General features: G+C 42.0%; 1 long non-coding RNA gene across 2 annotated transcripts; it reads right to left on the reverse strand.

The window, feature by feature from the left end:
* Positions 1–564: 564 nt before the first annotated feature.
* LOC148315117 (uncharacterized) lies at positions 565–7,675 on the reverse strand. Of its 2 annotated transcripts, none has more exons than XR_015841256.1 (7): positions 7,532–7,675; positions 6,754–6,873; positions 6,019–6,153; positions 4,580–4,768; positions 2,185–2,280; positions 1,070–1,286; positions 565–965 (listed from the first exon to the last, which is right to left on the reverse strand). It is a non-coding gene; the product is annotated as an uncharacterized LOC148315117 (long non-coding RNA). The 2 variants fall into 2 exon arrangements; XR_015841255.1 differs by having other exon boundaries at positions 566–965; positions 1,070–1,222.
* Positions 7,676–20,282: the final 12,607 nt, after the last annotated feature.

Here is a 20,282-nt window from a genome sequence, read left to right on the forward strand (position 1 = left end):
TTGCTTGGTTTCTCTGCCTTCCTGGGTACGACATACACACTGCCTGGTTTTGCTACCTTCCTGGGTACCAGTCACACAAACGTCAGACGACTCAGCACATACCGACTGTCTCAGCACTACACACTTTCACTCCAAGGCAGTGCTGTGAACCAACTTACTGACAAGAGGTAGTATTTAGAATTTTAAAAAGTGCTTGAAAGGTTTTGTTCATGTAAAACCAACAGATTATGACATTATTATTATTATTTAAATCAGTATTAAACAGCATCAGCATAGGTTAAAGATATTATACAGACTATATACGATAAAAAAATACTAAACCACCCTTGCTTTTCCGTCATTTCTTGTATAAGTTAACACACAGATGTATAACATTTGTTTATACAAATATAACGATTAAAAAGTAGCTGATTAGAGTTTTAATTTTGTATTCATTAATCTGTAATAAAAATGGACATATTTTGGTTAATAAAATTAACAAGAAATAAAAGTAAAGGGTGTTCTAATACTTTTTTCAAGATTGTCCTAACATACATTTAATGTTTACAGTATATGTCTTCGGAAGAAGCGCAGCATTAGATTTTTTTTTTTGTTCTCTCTCTTTGACTTCTGAATTTGAATTTCTGTCACAGATGTGCTTGAATTCTATTTTGGATGATTTGTGTTAAACTGCACAAATATTTGAAGAGCCATAGAATTCAAGAATCACACCAGTGCTGCTACTCCTCCGAACGGGTGAACGCCCTTGATTAACAACCTGCGTTGAGGTGGCTTTTGAGATTCGTGGTGTGGGAGAAAAATCTCTGAAGGCATTCTTAGACTTCAAGAGAGGGTCCACAATTTTCAAAGATTCACTTCCGTCTGAATCAGAGGCCTCACTTGTATCCGGAATATATTCATCTCCACTGTCATCTGAGTTGGAGTAATAATGCTTATCCATTCCAAAGTCAGCCTGTTTTTTTAATCTAAAAAACAACAACAACGAAATATAAAGGATAGAAGGCAGGAGACCAATAAAATATATGCAATTTGCTTGTAAGATTCCCTGAAATCTATATGGGTTGTTTACCTGTATACTTTTGGTCCTCCTGAGCCTTGGGATAGTAATATGGTCTGGGTCTGAGGCGCAAAGTTCAGGGGCAGGATTTGACAATGATTCGTCAGAATCTGTGTCGTTATTCCAAGGAAGATTCAGCCCATATTTTTTGTCCAAGGGAGGAGACTGGGTTGCATCAGAGTCCAAGAGAAAATTGAGAACCCATTAAATACTTAATCCCCAGAGGAATCTGCACAGAAAAAGGTCTTAATTCTATTTGAAAAAAAAAAAAAAAACTAAAATATTGATGAATGATATGACAAAATAATGTAATAACAAAATTAATTGACCGTAACAAAAAGCTCCCGGGAGGAAAACTACATTAAATGTTTTTTTAACAGGGCAGTGAAAATATTGGAAAATAAAAACGATAATAAATAAAATAATATAAAAAAAGAATTCAATGTGCATCGATGGACCCATATGAAATACTTATATCGCTATGTACTTATCAGCCATATCGCCCAGCCCAATATGTAACTGCAACTTCAAAACCTCGGGCCATAACAGGATTGTAACATGGGATGCATATCTTCATTCCTAAATTTGTAGATCCCGAGGAGGCTGCTCAATGGTCCTGGTAATCTAAACCTCAACCAATTCGGTCACAGCCAATGTTCTCCATCCTTGTTAAGAAGTTTTGAAATGATTTAATAGATATACTATTGCAAACTATACCAGAATTTTAGACATTTTAAACTTTTGATCACAATTTTACCTATTTTCTAAAAATCTGAAGAATCCACATGCCAAATCACCTGCTGTAGACACATAGGTTCTGTTCTGACAGATAATTCAGTTACAGGTTGTGTACTTAAAGCCAATAAGAGGGCAATGCAGCAGTCGACAACCTGACGAAAGCTTAAGTCTCCCAATGAGAGAACTGTAGTGGCTGGTAGGTTCTTAGATTGTAACATAGTAAAGACATATACTAGGCATAACTGTATATCATATGATGATGAGGGAAAATATTATTAGCTACGATTTATGTCCAGATATATTAGAAAACTTGTCCAACCAGCACAGGTCTATCTAACTGTAATTTTAACATCTCAAGACACGACAGGATGACCACATGATACGCATACCTCCTTTTCAGAGTCTGTCAAAACTTGAGAAGGCTGCTTCGATGTTCTGGTGGCATCAACCTCAGCCGATTCAGTCATTGTCGGTTGTCCTCCATCCTAATGAACAAGTTGAATATTAATTTAATGAATTAAAAAAAGAAAATGGATCAGAATTTTACACATTTTAGGCTTTGGCCACCCAAAACAAAAACTAACAAGTTCACGAATGAAACAAAACCAATTACTTTAGCGCATGACAATTAATCTTCAGTAGAGATATGTTGTGACTGATATTTCAGTCACAGGTTGTCTTTTGAACGCCACCAGGGGCGCAATGGAGCACAGGACAGCCAAAAGTCTTCTTGTCGGACACCTGTAGTGGCTGGTAGGTTCTAAGATTATAACATAGTAAAGGCACATACAACTCCTAACTGTATTTCATATGATAATGAAGGAAAAGATGATTAGCTATGATTTATGTCAACAATAAAAATGGCTCTACGGGGTCCCCACAAACACAAACCTGACAGTTGGGTGTCAGATGGCCAACATACCTGACACGCAATTCAACTCAACTGGACCCCACAACACAAGAAAAAGCTGAGTGAGCCTCAAACCAGACATACACATTCACTGACAAATATCCTGTGACACCAGATATATTAGAAGTCTTGTCTAATCAGCACACGTCTATCTAACTGCAATTTTAACATCTCGAGACACGACAGGATGAGTACACGATACGCATACCTCCATTTCTGAGTCTGTAAAGCCTGGAGGAGGCTGCTTCGATGTTTTAGTAGCATCATAAATTTATTGAATTAATTATATTTGAGGTTGGATTAGATTTTTACACATTTTAAGCCTTAGCCACCCAAAACAAAACATAAGCTCATGAATGAAATAAAACTAATTAATTTCGCCCATGCCAATTAATCTTCTGTAGACACGTGTTGTGACCAGTGTTGTTTTTGGCAGGCATTTTAGATTTTGTCCAAGTCATTTGGACAAAGTGCTGATTTGTTTACATCACATTTAGTCATCCCAATTCGTTATAGTTTTAGTCCAGTTTTAGTCAACGAAAACTAAAAAAAGGGTTTTAGTCCAGTTTTAATCGACGGAAACGCAAAAAAAGTTTTACCCTAGTTTTCGTCAATTTATTCACAAAGGTTTTAGTCCAAGCGGCACGGTGGCCCAACTGGTTAGCAGGATGGCCTCACAATATTGAGGTCGTAGGTACGATTCTGGCTCCGGCCTTCCTGCGTGGGTTTCCTCTGGGTAATTCGGTTTCCTCCCATATTCTTAAAACATGCATGGCAAGTTGCTTGGACACTCTAATTGCCCCTAGGCATGAGTGTGAGCGTGGATGGTTGTTCGTCTATGTATGCCCTGCGATTGGCTGGACACCAATTCAAGGGTGTACCTCGCCTACTGCCGAAGACAGCTGGGATCGGCTCCAACACCCCCCGCGACCCTAGTGAGGAGAAGCGGTACAGATAACGGATGGATGGATGGATGGGTTTAAGTCCATTTGAGTTAAAACAAGGCATTCAAGGTTTCCACCCAAGACCCACCCCAAGACTTTTGGATGGACTACAAAGGATTCTTCATTACAAACAGAAAAAAGTGGCAACAGTGGAATCAATGCTCACTGCTCCAAAATAAGCAGAGAAGCAAAACATTTTGTTGGGCAACTGTTGTGGCTTTATTTCACTAAAAGCAACATAAAATAATTTATGAACCACATGCTAACAATTTTGTCTCGTCAACGAAAAAAATTCATGTACATCACGTCATGTTTTCGTCATAAAAGAACCTCGTTTAGCTTGTCATCGTCATTAAAAAAGGGGCGTTAACGAAGTATTTTCGTCATAGTCATCAGTGACGAAAACAACACTGGTTGTGACTGATATTTCAGTCCCAGGTTGTCTCCTGAACACCACCAATTGGGCAAGGGGGCGCAGGAAAGCCTGGGGTCTTCTATTTTTACAGTATAGAAAGGCTAAATATCAAATTGAAACAGTGTTTTATATCATGAATATACAGGGTTGGTGCTGGTTCTGGTAGGGAAACCACAACATAAAGATGTCCTTAATTAGTCCCACAATGGGGATATTTGCAATATGGCATATGATGGCCTAACAGGGCCACCGCCCAGAAAAGAGTAACGCAGAACTTTGTAATACTGTCACTCCCTGACCAGTTCGTTGTTCCTGAAGAGCCAAACTTTGACTCAGACCCACAAATTTGAATTACAGATAGTGGACAATGGAGAACTCCCCCAGTCAGTCAGCATGTTCAACTTCCATAGAAACCTCAACATACATTTATTAGATTGCCAAACTAATTGGAAACTACATCACCAGAACACCACAAGTGGGCTCTGTTATTGTACTTAAAGATGCATCTTACAAACCTGTGTTCTCCAAGGCCAGCTGGTCCATAGTCTTAAGTTATTTCTTCGCCAACATCAATGTCTCGGAGCGCAAACAGACAGAGGTGTGGTCTGTCCTCTGTTGTCTTCTTCTTCATTTTACAGTTGGGGTGCATGTGGTCATCATTAACCAGTCTTCCCAGACTGCCATCTTCTTGAGCGGCATCAACACTTAAAATAGATTTAAAAAAAAAAAAAACAATTATTCAATCAATGTCAGAAATTAATCTTTGAGACAATCTTGTGTACACAAAACATAAAAATAGGAAATCCACAATTTTTAAATCTTCTAAATCAAATCATACAAGAAATTTCTATTGGAATCAGACCCTATTAACAGCTTGTCTTTGAGACTTCATGGTCTATATTTTCATTTGTACAGATTCAACGCATGAATAAAAGTAATTACCGTATTTTCGCAGTCATAAGCAAACAAAGCGCCCTGTCAGTCGATGCGTCCATTAAATGGACAAAGTACCACTCACGTCCATCAGCCCTTGTCATCAACGAGCTGTTGGAAGTGCATGTTAGCACACCCTGCTGGGCAAAGAGTGAGTTGTCCATGCTTACAATCGACCGTGACAAATACACCATCTGACTATAATGTTTGGGTGATGGTGTTGGAAAAAGCTGGACAAAGGGCAGCTGTCCACAATGTTTTAGTCTGTCTTATCATTTATGTTATTGCAAGCAAGAAACGTCCCAGGTTTAGACAACCGACAAAAAGTCCAAAGCATAACAGCACATCTCTTTAAACAGCCATGCAAATCTCTCTAAACAGCTATGGGATTGTGGGTCTCTGCTCCCAGAATGCATTGCTTGAATTAGCTAAGGCTGAGTGGCTTTTGTATTATTTTCATTTTTTTGGGGTATATTGATGGCATGAGAGATACATGTTTGTGTTAATCTTATTTCTATGTTTCATTGTTTGCTTGTATGATGAGTTTTTTATTTTTTTTTGAAACCGTGACTCTAAGGAGTGTGGTGAGCAGCCAAGTCCCTCCCCTGACGTTGCTTTGTAGGCTATTGCCAATGCACCTAATATTGGCCTGAGCCATTGTCAGCTATTGTCAATAGAGACTTGGCGTCTGCTGCAACAATGGGGTGATTGCTCATGTTATTGGGGCATAGTAGGCTGCTATCGGCTGTGTCAGTGTGGGCAGCTCTGCCAAGTTCATGCTATGCTAACAGCAGCTGTGCTATCGTCTTGTCAGGCGGTGCGTCCAGTATATGTTACAAAGACAGAAATAGCGGCCTCAACAGGTGTTGCGCCCTTTGACACGGCGCGTCTTTTGGGTGCGAAAATACGGTATACATTTTTGCTTAGAGAATGATTTTTCCCCTAACACTTATGGGATGAGTATGTGTTTATTTTTTTAAATAAAAACAAAAATAAGATAACATCTCAATCTTTGCCTCACCTCCAAAAAGACAGTGCCTCTTCCATCCATCTTCCTGCGTTGAGATTTATCAGAATCTATCAATTTTCCTCTGTACTCCATAATAAAGAATAAAGTCATCTTTCCTGAAAGGGGCCTTGGTAAATACTCCTCGACCTAGTTAACAGGGAAATCAAGATAGCTTCGTCATATTTTTAAGCACACAAATAAGGAGTCATCATATTCATTTGGGCCACTATACTAATGTAGGGTGGTTTGAAACATTGCTTCTTGTGAGGGATAGAGCAGAGCCCTTCTTTATGATTTTAAAGGAACAGACCAGCCAAAATTCATTTTCCAGCATTGCATTAGCCAGTATGTATTAGGACTGAAAGTACAAATGTCAATGGCACCTGGTTACGTAAAAAAAAAACTTTAAGATTATTTAGTTTCATAACAATGACATACACTGTATACACAGTCATATTGGATCGCGTCACGTGATCTCTGTGACGTATAACGTGCTTTACACTCGACTATCAATATCGGACTTGTTCACCGGTCTATTGTGGTATAAAAATGCCGGAGGGCGTCATCAAGTACAGCCTTAATTTAGATAGAACTCCTACCATCAGGTTTCACGCTCACTGAAATAACTTGAAACTGACAAAAGAAAAGTTCAAGACACTCTTAATGTAAAATAACCACTTAAAAAACGATGTCAGCTTGGTTATCAGAAAACAATAATATATCTTAGCAAAAGCGTTAACATCATACCTTTAAATGAGTTTATATACTTCGCTTCTAACTCTGCAGTCTTGTCCAGACCCTTGACTGCATGTTCAATAGTATCCTGCTTTGGGGACTTCCTGCATCTCAGGGAAGGCATTGTTTATTCTATAAAGAAAAAAGACAGTTTTGTGTTGAGAATTATTAATACTATAGGCTAAATGGAGTTTTAACAATATCAGTGTAAGAAAAATAAATTATAAATTAAAAAAATATCAATCCCTCCATCCCAATTAACGATTTCAACCATAATAGTTTATATTGAAGTTTAAACAACAGACAGACAGATTTATGCAGTGTGACTACAAAAATCTTACCAAAATTGCATTCACAGTAACCTTTGCTTTAAGAATCATGTAATTAACCAGTGAACATCGTGTCTTACACAAAAATTAATGACAGAAATTATCATGGTACTTGCATTCTGTTGTTCTATAACAAAAGTGCAAGCTGTTAGCTCCGCAAAGCTAACGCAACAAGCTAGCGTCCCTCGTGCTCACATTCAATGCAAACCTGACCACCGGATGAAAATACGCGTCGGTTTAGTTCTTTAAATGAGTAAAAGCACCATGACGTTTTATAATTATTCAATGCTTAACTGGAGCTCGTCAATTATGTCGATGTAGGAGCACATGTTTGCTAGGCCAGTGTTGTAGGCCCACATCCATGGTGCTACTTTGTATAGTGTTTTCCACACAACTATCTCTAACCATGAACAAATGCACTCGAGGCATGTTTTGAATAAAAACAAACGAAAAACACTTACCTCTCCGTTTCAACAGCAGTTCGAACTTCGAAGTGGTGATATTCTCCAGCGTTAAGCACCTGCTCGAACTGCGAATAGGTCAAATTCAACAGCGTCTTTTTTCTGTCTTAATAAGGACGCGATGAGAGGAGGAGCGCTTGCCTTTTTTCGTCAGCACGCCCCGCGCGAGAGGTGCTGCTTTATCACTCTCTATCTGTGCCCGCCCGCCGGCATGTCGATAGAAAAATAATATTCCTTCAAACATTACTTTCATCTTCTTAACGTTTTGTAGTGAATTTAACAGGTTCACCACTTTTTTCAAATACACCAATGGAAAACAGGTCTTAATTGAGGAAACATACAAAGAGCGTCTCACAAACACCTTATGATGAGCAATGTAATTTGATCACGTTTTTTGTCACTGCCTGGACGTCGGTTCACTGGCCTGGTGGCAGTGGCTTGTAGACACTGTCACTGAGTGGGAACGGATCTCAAGGTGGGTCAAACTAACCCAAGCAGTGGATCGGTCCGTTTTTTAAATTTATTAATTTTTTTATTTTATGTATTTATTTATTATTTAATACAAGGGCTTCGGCTCACTACCAGTGGGCGGGACCAAAGAATTTGGGTTTCCTTTGAGCTAGGAGGCAGTCAAAGGCAGTCCAATCCCCGGCAACATAAAGCGCCTAGCTCTGGGGACATGGAATGTCATTTCTCTGGTAGGGAATGAACCCGAGCTGGTGTGTGACTAGACCAGTGGTTCTCAATTATTTCCTGTCATGCCCCCCCTACCAAGAAGAAAACAATTCGCACCCCCCCCCACCACAATTTTTTTTTACATTTCGTACTAATGTACATGTTCTTTGCATATTAATGTTAGATTGTCAATAAAATATCTTACCTTAACAAAGCTAAATTGATAAAAAAAAATATCATTTTGAGAACGACTATTGTGAGGATCTCGAAACTCAGTACTCTGTGGTGCTAATATTGATGAGATGATAAATATGTTGAAGCCACAGAACAAAAAGATTAGATATTGTTTGGAAATTAATGACGTACATAACAAAGGAATATCAGCCTTGATTGGAGTACATTACTGCATTTAAATTTTTAATAAAAATGAAACAATTATTGATGTTATGACCACTATGAAGAATTTAAAAAAACAATATATAGGGATAATTATAGTTTTCATTTTGTTATGTTTAGTCTGTTCATGTTGCATTATTTTTATGACAAAGATGATGGTTAATCGTAGGTTTGTTGCCCAAATGTACCGTTACAACCTGATTAATGTTGAGAATGACGAACTCAAACTGGACACTAAAACGTAAAAACACATGGACTTCTTGCCCCTGTCCACACACGTGCACACACACACACACCATACACGAAGATCCGGGAGGTAAGGACGGCTGTCCTCTCCTACAACGAGGCAAGGGCCTCCACCAAGTCACCCCAGGGACAAGTTTTATTCCCTGATGGTCATCAAATTATGAGGATCTCATTCTACGCCGGAAGGGAGGAGGGGAATTTTTCCCTAATGTGAGGTTTTCGCTCCTCCACTGATGATCACACTGTTGTATGATTTCATTATGATGATCTGTCTTAAAGCCGTAAGGACATGATTTTTAAATCCACAACAGGGGGGAAATGTAAGATGGGCTGAGGATAGGTAATCAGTTTGTGTATTCATAATCATGTTTTTATACACTCATTAATGTTTAACACACACAGAGACACTTACTTGTTATTTTAACACACACACACACAGACACCGTATCCTGAAGATGTGTTTAGTTAAACTGACCTTGGGTTATGATTTTCTGCCTGCTGGAGTCCCTGGTGATTAGTTATTGATGCTTTAGTTAAACTGACCTTTATACCGTGAGTTATTGATGTTTTCTGTCTCTTGGTGATTAGTTGTTGATGCTTTTCTGTCTTCTGGTGATTAGTTATTGATGAGTTAGTTTCAATAAAAAGGCAGAACGGAGGGTGAGAGTCAGAGGGTGTGCGGGATTGAACTGGCAAGACGGCTGTTTCACCTCCTGGCTCCCTCTCCCATTCTGAATGGCACAAAACGAAAACTTTAGTAAGTTATTTCAGTCTAAAAAAGGCGTCAGGGCATTTTTAAACCGGACAGTAAGTCGTCACTGTCTTGGTTCCTTTTTGTGCCTTGACCCATCCCGGAATTATTGAAAGGATGCAGTCCTATTTACAGGCCCCAGTGACACCCCAGGTTTCTGTTGTTTGTACGAGGGCGCTTAATAGGTACTGCTATTCACAATCGTCTTAGGCTGTTTCTTTGCAGAAGTTTATGGACAATGTGTAGTGCTGTAGGATGCAGTCTAGAGCATTCTTGACATTGAAGCTTTTGTTTCCAGCAACTGCTAATGCGACCGTGCATCAAACATGCAAAACACAGACCCTTGCTCCTCAAGAAGTCAATCTTATCCTTGTGATGCTTTCTCCTAAATTCCTTACAAATTGTGAGACTGTTGCTCTCCATTACAATTAGCACATGGTTTGGCAATAGCATCCACTGAAACAGGTTCTGCCTTTGGCGTGGTGGTTTTGTTGTTTTCCATCTTGGCGGGCACAATGACTGTTGTGAAGACTTTCTTTGATTTTGGTGTTTCTGTGTGTTGTGATTTTGTTTTCTGTTTTATAGAATCTTTCGTGCTTGTCAACAAAGTCAACAAAATCCTTAAACTTCACTCTTCTATTTGTTCTTTCTTGGAGATTGCAGGCAAATTTTCTCCAAGATTCTATAAGTCTGTATGGAAGTTTGTTTGCCAATGCCTTTATATTAGCCATGTTGTCCAAGTCCTCCATGTAATTAACATCTGCCATTATGTTCAAACAGCCCATAAGGAATAATGTGAAAGACTGAAGTGCAACACCATCTTCAGACTTGATTGTTGGCCAATCCATGGCTTCCTTTAAATATGCTTCTGCTATCATGAAGTCATCACCATAAAACTCCTTCAAGATTTGTTTTGCTTTGGTATATCCTGTCAGAGGTTCCATATGGATGCAGCTCTTCACCAACTCATGTGGTTGTTCACTAGTATACTGCAGCTAAAATTGAAGATGATCACGGTTATCACTTGTACGGCCTTCAATCCCATGTTCAATGGCACCTATACAGGTTTTATAATGCAGAGGGTCGCCTTTAAACGTAGGAATGGAAAGTTCGGGAAGTAGCGATGCTTTTTGACTCTTTGCTAAGTATTCTGCGACACTGGCTTGCTGTGAGATTGCTTGGCAAAGGCCATCAAGCACATGTCCCTGTTGTTCTCTACTTTCTGTCTGATGTGGAAATCTAGCCATTGGAATAGTCGAAGTGGGAGCATTTCAGGTCAACACTGCTTGTTGCTCTGATAGGCTGTGATGGTAATTGAATGTTTTTCCTTGTTTAAATTGTAACACACTCATCAGGAATGTGGATACCATCCTCCTGGGTATTTTCATATCTTCTCAAGACATCCAATTTAGCATCAGACTCAGGGAGTGCCGTTTGCATTGCATGCATTTGCTTCTTTGCCTTAATTGCAGCTTCTTCTTGCTCAAGTGCCAACCTTTGTTGTAAATCAGCAGCCTTTGCCTTTAAACATGCTCGTTCCATTTGAGCCTTTAATTTAATTGAAGACGTTGACAGAAGTGAGCTTCTGTCTGTTAGATTCTTTACTTCTACTTCTATGGGTGTAGTTAGTTGATGCAGATCTACTATCATCAGGTGATATTTGTTTATTGCATCCTTCCTCTGCACGTTTCAAAACGTCCTTCTTCCATTGCTCACATTTCCATTAATTACATTTTTTGGATCAAACCAGTTATTTTGGTCATCGGCAAAATCCTCTTCAGTCTTTAAATTTTGCACACCGGAATTGAGGTCCACAAATTCTTGCTCCATGCCGCTAAAGCAAACACGAAGCTCAGTTTTTTACAGCGTCAACATTTGCATCATCCTCCATCAATTGTTCAATTTGACGTTGCATGGAGGTCAATTGAGCAAATTTGCACCTGCGTGCCTGCATCCGTTTAGGCTTGTGATCTTCTACAGCTTTTCTCCGTCATTTTTAATGTCCGCTTTCCACTGTCTTGTTCCTCCATGTCAATCCACAATCAAGCAAACAAAAACGTCAAACTGACTGTAGCGTCTCAATTTGTAGGTCAGCTGAATGACGATCAAAGTTTTAAGCAGTTTACTCACGCACCTGTTACGTGCACGTCCTTGTTAACTCGCGATGCTTGTCAAGTATGGACGCATGCTAACAGCTAGCAGCTCATTGTCCCGACTGGAAAGTTGCTCCTTAGCTGTGATGTGCCTAGGGTTACACTATCTATCATTAACAAACACAGCCAGCCCTCCTCTTTCCTCTTTCCAGTGTCCTGTCCGCAAGTAGTATTTGGAAGCCGTCAAATTCCACGACGGTGTCCGGCGTTAGGTCTTTTAGCCATGAATCCGTGAACATCAGCAAGCTAGCTCATTGGAAGTTCCTCTCGTGCCGCGTCCATTTTCTTGGGAAGGTATCTAACATTTCCCATAAAAACGGACAGGAGGACGGGGTGGTCACGCCTCCTCTTTGCCTGGCGTTTCGCCCCCGCGCGACATCCCCCGTCTCTTCCTCCTCAACTCGTGGGGGATATCGGGTCTCGCTCCGGGAGTCGGCACGGGGTTAGCACGAAGTGCTAACAGCTGATCTCTTGTGTAAACGATTGATCCGTAGCTCCCAGTGACATCTCCGGACACGATCACGCAAAAAACAGCCCCCAGCAGCAATAAAACCACCGCAATTTGGATGTCCATTGCTGCGATGAGGTAAAATAAATAAAACTGGGTAAAGGAAAAAACACGCGAAAAAGGCTCAAATAGTGAGCCGTGCTGCTTTAGCAGGTAGCCACTCGCGTGGTGACGGAACCGTAAAAACAAATGTGGTCCCATCAAAATCTGATGGGATATTTAAAAATAAAAGCGTGAAAATTTGCTTATTTGTCTGTCGTCACCAATGATTAAAAAAATTAAAATCATTACAAAATCCTCAAGCTATCGTGATACCAGACAAGTTCTGCGGGACACCAGACCACCCCAGTTGTCCACAAAAAGTGGTCACTTCAAAATTTGATGTGGCATTTAAAAATAAAAAAATCACCTGAAATATGCACTGTGATCAACACTGATTTAAAAGAAAAATCTTTAAAAAATATCCTCAAACTATCGTGATACCAAACCAGGATTGGGGATACTAGACCACACCAGCTGTCCACCAAAAGTGGTCACATCAAAATGTGATGTGGCACTTCAAAATAAAAGTAGCCTGAAATTCGCTTATTTCACGGTCATCACCACTGAGTTAAAAAAAAAATAGCTCGAGCTATCGTGATACCAGACCAGTTTTGTGGGACACGAGACTACCCCAGCTGTCCATAAAAAGTGGTCCCATCGAAATCTAATTTGTAATTTCAAACTAAAAGTTGCCTGAAATCTGCACATTTCACTGTCATCATGCCTGACTTTAAAATTTCATTAAAAAATATCCTCTAGCTATGGTAATACCAAACCAGGTTTGGAGGACACAAGACAACACAGCTTTCCACCAAAAGTAGTCCCATCAAAATGTAAGGAGGCATTTTAAAATAAAAGAGCTGGAGCTGTCGTAATACCAGACTAGTTTTGTTGGACACTAGACGACCCCAGCTGTTCATCAAAAATGGTCCCATCAAAATCTGATGTGTAATTTCACAATAAAAAAAAAACCACCTGAAATATGCACATTTCATTGTCATCAACACTGATTTTAAAATAATCATTTCAAAATACCCTCGAGCTATCGTGATATCAGACCCATTTTGGGGAACACTAGACAACCCCAGTTGTCCATCAAATGCGGTCCCACCAAAATGTGATACGGCATTTCAAAATAAAAGTAGCCTTAAATCAGCATACATCACTGTTATCAGGCCTGACTAAAATATCATGACAAAATATCCTCCAGCTATCATGATACCAGACAAGACATATTTCACTGTCATCACCATTGATTTAAAAAAATTAATTAAAAACTAGAGCTGCGAGCAGCTATAAAGGGCCCTCGCCACCCGGACAACGTTGGGGTACTGGCACGTTGGAAATGTGAAATATTTCCGAGAAATAACGTGAGGAATCTTCAAGAGGAATTTGCTTGTAGTTAAAGTTAGAGCAGCTTTTGTTTTCAAAGCCTCGTCAATGTTTGAAGTAAATTTGTTGGCAGGCACTACAGGTGCATCAAATCAAAGACTAATAGACTGAAAAACATTTTCTTTCCGAGAGCCATCACCATTCTGAACTCTCACACACATGCACACACACACGACCACCCTTACCTTGCTGAACAGCGACATATTGTGTTGTATTTCTCCAATTTCATACTATTTTCCATCACAATATTTATTCTCTTATTTATCTAATTTATATATTTGATTAAATTATTGTTGTATTGCACTGGAGAGGGGAGCTCCCTAATCTTGTTGCACACTGTACAATGACAATAAAAGGATTTCGGATTCTGATAAATTTAGAATGGCCGACTTCCTGTTCAATTTAGCATACGGCTCCATGAGACTTTTTATTAGGTCTTGGCTTTGTACACATCAAATTTTCAGTTTGGTGAAACAGAGATATGGGGCTGTTTTTTTTTGTTGTTTTTTTTTCTAGGGGGCGATAGCGAGCCATTTTTAAACAACTGTACGACAAAATAATAAAATATTGTGAATATTGAATCAACTCCCGGTTGAGTGGACGCTGGCACGTTTGGCTGCCACTGCTCACCGGTAACTCTCAGAAATTTTTTGGATCCGCTTGTTGTACCTGCTTTAGCAGTTTACAATCCCTCCAGTTACAGTGATTTTATTTATTATTATCTGTATGTTGAGCGATCCCGATTCTCATGAATGCCACCCACCGATTGCATAGTCGCTGACGCGTCTACTGTGGCTAAAGTTTAGCTTACCTATCAAAGTTAGCACCTGTCTGCCATGTGGACCCGCAGGCCAGTCTGCTTCTCGCACTTCTGCCTGTTCCTGTCATGTCATCAACCTGTGTCAGGACAACTTCAATCCACTGCCGCTGAACTCCGCTGGATTTACCGACACATGCCCGAGGGAAACGCACCACCACCACTGCTCCTCCTCCCGAACATCGCTCGTCGACCCTTGAAGGATTGTATGGCAATTACCGGCATTTTAAACATTTATGGGACAGAATGTCAATTATTTAATTTAGCAGGTTTATATTTACTGAATATGCTATGATCGCAAAATTCCGGACGAACTCGCGAGGCTGCCCGGCTCACCGTGGCTTGTCATCGGGACCGGGAGGTGGCGCAGGCGACGCAGAGAGAGGAAGCAGAAGCGGGGCTGCAGGTCCGGTGTCTTGCAACGGCTGCGACGGCAGCCCCATAGGCAACCACTGCCGAGTCTGTACCTCACCAACGCCAGATCCGTGGTCCACAAAATCGACGACCTGGGATTACAAATCCTGGGAAACCGCTATGTGCGAGACAGCAGTGTGATCGTCGTCACGGAATCCTGGCTGCACGCAGACGTCCCCGATGCTAGCATCCAGCTGGCCGGGCGCTCGCTACATCGCGCGGATCGGACAAGGGACACCGGTAAGAGACGGGGCGGGGTGGCTCTGTGTTTACGTGCATGAGAATTGGTGCGGCGATAGCACGATCGTCGAGAAGCACTCTTCCCCCGACATCGAGTTCATGTCCGTTAAATGCCGGCCTTATTTTCTCCCGAGGGAGCTAACGGTCGTGATTGTCACAGCTGTTTACACCCCTCCCGACGCTAGCACTAGCACGGCGCTCTCGCTACTCGCGTGCGTCATCAATAAACATCAGCGGGCCCACCCTGATGGCGTTCACGTAGTAGCGGGAGACTTTAATAAGGCCAATTTAAAGACTGTACTCCCAGAGTTTCACCAGCATGTCAAGTGCCCAACGAGGGGAGACAACACTCTCGACCATGTGTACTCGAACATCAAGCACGCATACAGGGCCCTCCCACTCGCCCCCCTCGGCCAGTCAGACCACCTGTCCTTGCAGCTCGCACCTGCATACATCCCTCTCAGGCGCAGATTCAGGCCCACCACAAAGACTGTGAAAACCTGGCGTGACGGCGCCATGAGTGAATTACAGGACTGCTTTCAAGACACAAACTGGGGCCTCTTTGATCATCAGGACCTTGATGTCTACACACATTGTGTAGTGGACTACATCAAGTTCTGCATGGAAACTGTGTCCCTACACAGGACTATACGGACCTTCCCAAATGCGAAGCCCTGGATGTCCAGCAGGGTTCGCTCTCTCCTCAAGGCCCGTGACGCTGCCTTCAGGTCAGGCGACAAAGCCCAGTACAGGGTGGCTCGTGCTGACCTGAGCAAAGGCATCAAGCTAGCCAAGGCAACCTACAAGGGGAGGCTGGAGGCCCACCTTGCCAGTAACAGACCACGGGAGGTGTGGCAGGGTCTACGGAGCATCACCAACTTCCGTGGCAGCAGCACGACCTCTGCAGACCCGAGTGCATCGCTGGCAGAGGAGCTTAACTGCTTCTTTGCTCGCTTTGACTCGCCCCAACCGTCACACCCCCGCACTTCATGCTCCAACTCCCCCACACTCACCGTAGAGGAACACGATGTGAGGCGCGCGCTCCTGGCTGTTAACCCCAGGAAAGCTACTGGACCCGACGGAATACCAGGCAAGGTCCTCAAAACATGTGCCCACCAACTGTCACATGTATTCTGCAGGATCTTCAACCGCTCCCTGGCTCAAGCAGTCATCCCCTCCTGCTTGAAAACTTCCACCATTATTCCTGTCCCCAAAAAGTCACCAGCCGTCCACCTGAATGACTACCGTCCTGTTGCTCTCACACCAGTCATCATGAAGTGCTTCGAGAGGCTGGTTCTCCAGCACATCAGGGACTGCCTTCCTCCCACTCTGGACCCCTACCAGTTTGCATACTGGGCTAACAGATCCACTGAGGACGCCATCAACACTGCTCTGCATGTTGTGCTGGGCCACCTGGAACAACAGCAGAGCTATGCAAGGATGCTCTTTGTGGACTACAGCTTGGCATTCAACACAATCATCCCAGACATCCACGTCGCCAAACTTGACATTCTCGGCCTCCCTGCCCTCACACGCATCTGGATTAAGGACTTTCTGACCAACAGACCCCAGACTGTGTTGCTCGGCCCCTACACGTCCTCCACCTGCATGCTGAGCACCGGTTCCCCTCAAGGATGCGTGCTGAGCCCTCTCCTATACGCCCTCTACACCTACGACTGCAGCCCGGCCCATGGCAACAACACCATCGTCAAGTTTGCTGACGACGCGACAGTGGTCGGTCTGATCTCGGAAGGTGACGAGACAGCCTACAGAGAGGAGGTAAAGAGACTGACAGCTTGGTGCAAGGACAACAGACTGCACCTTAACACTGCAAAAACAAAGGAGATTGTCGTCGACTTCAGGAGGAACAAGACGGTGCCGCCCCCCCTCTGCATCGAAGGCGTGTGTGTGGAGAGGGTCTACACGTTCAAGTTCCTGGGAGTACAGATCTCCGATGACCTTTCTTGGACTCACAACACCACAGCAGTGGTAAAGAAGGTCCACCAGCGTCTGCACTTCCTGAGAGTCCTCAGGAAATTCAACCTGGACAGGAAGCTGCTGCTAGCCTTCTACCACTCGTCCATTGAGAGCCTGTTGACGTACTGTGTCTCCACCTGGTACAGCGGCTGCACTGAGGCCGACAGAGTGAGGCTCCAGAGGACAGTAAAAACAGCGCAAAGGATTATTGGCTGCCCTCTCCCCTCACTGTCGGACATCTACACCGCCCGGTGCCTCAGAAGGGCTCTCAACATCGTCAAAGACAATACCCACCCAAACTCACACCTGTTCGACCTGTTGCCCTCTGGCAGGCGCTACAGATGCATCAAATCGAGGACCAATAGACTGAGAAACAGTTGCTTTCCGAGAGCCATCTCCATTCTGAACTCTCACACACACACGAGAACACCCTTACCTTGCAGAACAGCATCGTGATGTGTTTTTATATACCCTATTCTGTACTAAATTCCATTGCACTCTCTTATTTATTAATCTAATTTATATATTTGTCTGTCTTATTGTTGTATTGCACTGGAGAGGGGAGCCTTCTAATCTCGTTGCACACTTGAGTACAATGACAATAAAGGGATTTCTAATTCTAATTCTAATTCTACTACGCATAGGAATGACTGATTGTAGTCATGGTCTTTACTGATTTATGATATTATTTTCACATGCTAAAGTTATATTACTTAGTTTATAAATGTGTGAACATAGTATTTTCATGACCTACACTCACATTCACATCATACATATTCAGTCTGCACATTACAAACTGATGACAAGCCAGACAGCACTTCATGGACAAATATGACAAAGCACATTCTCCACATAGGACATAGAGATGCAAACATACCAAATTGGGCACTGGATTTAGTTTTAAAATCGCTGCATTGGCTCCCCGTGTGTTTCAGGATTGATTTTAAGGTTTTTCAATTAGTTTTTAAATGCCTTAACGGTCTTGGGCCATCCTCGCGGACCCTGAGGTCCTCTGGCACCGGCCTGTTAATTATTCCTCGGGTGAGGACTGGAACACATGGCGAGGCTGCATTCAGCCATTCTGGTCCTCGTCTATGGAATAGCCTGCCGGAGGACATCAGGTCCGCAGAGACTGTTGATATTTTTAAAAGGAGGCTCAAGACCAGACCTGGGCATTGCACGGCCCGCGGGCCACATCCGGCCCGCCGGGTGGCACTGACTGGCCCGTTTGACAGACCTGGGCATTGTATGGCCCGGGCCACATACCTTTGGTTGACTCTGACCGCGAGTGTAAGGTTAATTGGAAATTTCAAAATAAACATACTTTTTAATTTCACCTCATTCATGGGCGAAAGCTGCACTGCTTTTATTCTGAAATTGTTTTTTTTTTTATTCCCGCACAATGTGCGTCGCACATAATGACGTAATGCGTTTATCAAGACATGCGCTCGATTGAATCACAACAAGACAACGTTCGTCCTCAAAAATGTCCGCTCAGGCTACAAAAAGAAAGGTAGATGCCGAATGTAGAATTTTCAACAAAAATTGGACAGCGAAGTATTTATTTACTGAAGTTAGAGGTAAAGCTGTGTGTTTAGTTTGCGGGGAGCAGATCGCCGTGTTGAAGGACTACAATTTGAGTCGGCATTACCAGACGAAACATGCAGAGAAATATAAAAACGGCACCAGATAACAATGAACTGGGACACTTTTTCTCAAAATCACAGTTCAGTGACAGTCAATATGTTGTATCATGCTTAATGTTTGGTGCAAAAAGACAATATTGTGATGTCTTTAAAATGCTCAGAACCTTTACACAACTATCCAACAGTATATGGAACTCAAAATGTGTTTTGAAGTGAATGTGACAGAATATGTTTACTAATATGAGTCACAAATAGTAAAAAATGTTAATATTTTGTCTACCATTGTGTTGAGAAATTTGAATGAATACATTTTTGTAAGGCAACCTCATTTTTTCAGTTTATTTGGTATTTAGTTTCATTGCTTAACTTTAATGCCAGCTTGTCAAAACAGTGCTATTTACTGCTTTTTAAAAAAGAAATACAATTAATATTATGCAGAATTGAGTTCAGCCTTTTGGCCCGGCCCTCCACAATATTTAATGTTTCTTATGTGGCCCCATGGAAAAAATAATTGCCCACCCCTGCTCAAGACTCACCTTTTTTGTTTGGCTTTTAAATAATTTATCTTAGTCTTTTAATTCAGGATTGTCATTTTATATATTATCATTGTCTTTAATTTTTTTTAGCTTCTTTGTCTTTTAGTATCATCATTTTTCTTATATATTTTAGCTGCGTCGTTTTATATTATTGTCTTTTAATTTTTAGCTTCTTCTCTGTCTTTTAGTATCATAATTTTTCTTATATATTTTAGCTTCGTCTTTTTATATTATTGTCCTTTAATTTTTAGCTTCTTTTTTGTTTAGCATTATCATTTTCTTTTATATATTTTAGCTCCAGTGTTTCCTCAAGGGGGGCCTCCGCGCTGGGAGGTGTGGCTGGCCTTCTCACAGGGGGCTTCATCCCGGAGGCTCCTTAGGCCCGGCGGACCGGGGCCCTCTGCACTATGTGTAGGGTCTACCCCGGTCAGTCTGGGCTAGGGGTCTGTGTGTTGGCGCAGCTCCCTGTGGGCGTGAGCCGTCATCCCTCTCAGCGCGGATGACCTACCCTGGGTACATTTTCTCATATGGTTTCTCTGTGCCTTACCCTGTCTTTCTACTAAGATGGTTTATTAAGTTGTGTGAATGCGAGTGTTCTGTGTGTGTGCGAGTTCAGGCGTGTATGTGGATGTGTCTTGTGTTTATGTTGAGTGGGTGGAATGGGTTTTAGTTTTTCGTTGTAATTTGGATGTTTTTATTGTACAGCACTTTGAGCCGCATTTTATGTATGAAAAGTGCTCTTATAAATAAAATTTGATTGATTGATTGGAGGGTTCAAGGGGACGCCATTGCAAAAACACATTCTGAAAGACATAATTTGATTTTGGAGCACACATACATGCACACTGACAAGATTACAGGGGAATACCAGCAGGAGAGACGGAGAGACTGCCCGCCGGAGAAGGCCAGCCGTGGAATACCAGTCTTGGGGACCAGCTGGGAATCAACCATCCAGACA

Source organism: Idiotropiscis lumnitzeri, unplaced genomic scaffold (genome assembly GCF_059441095.1).
Source record: "Idiotropiscis lumnitzeri isolate Australia: NSW breed Sydney's pygmy pipehorse unplaced genomic scaffold, RoL_Ilum_1.0 HiC_scaffold_117, whole genome shotgun sequence".
Lineage (NCBI taxonomy): Eukaryota > Metazoa > Chordata > Actinopteri > Syngnathiformes > Syngnathidae > Idiotropiscis > Idiotropiscis lumnitzeri.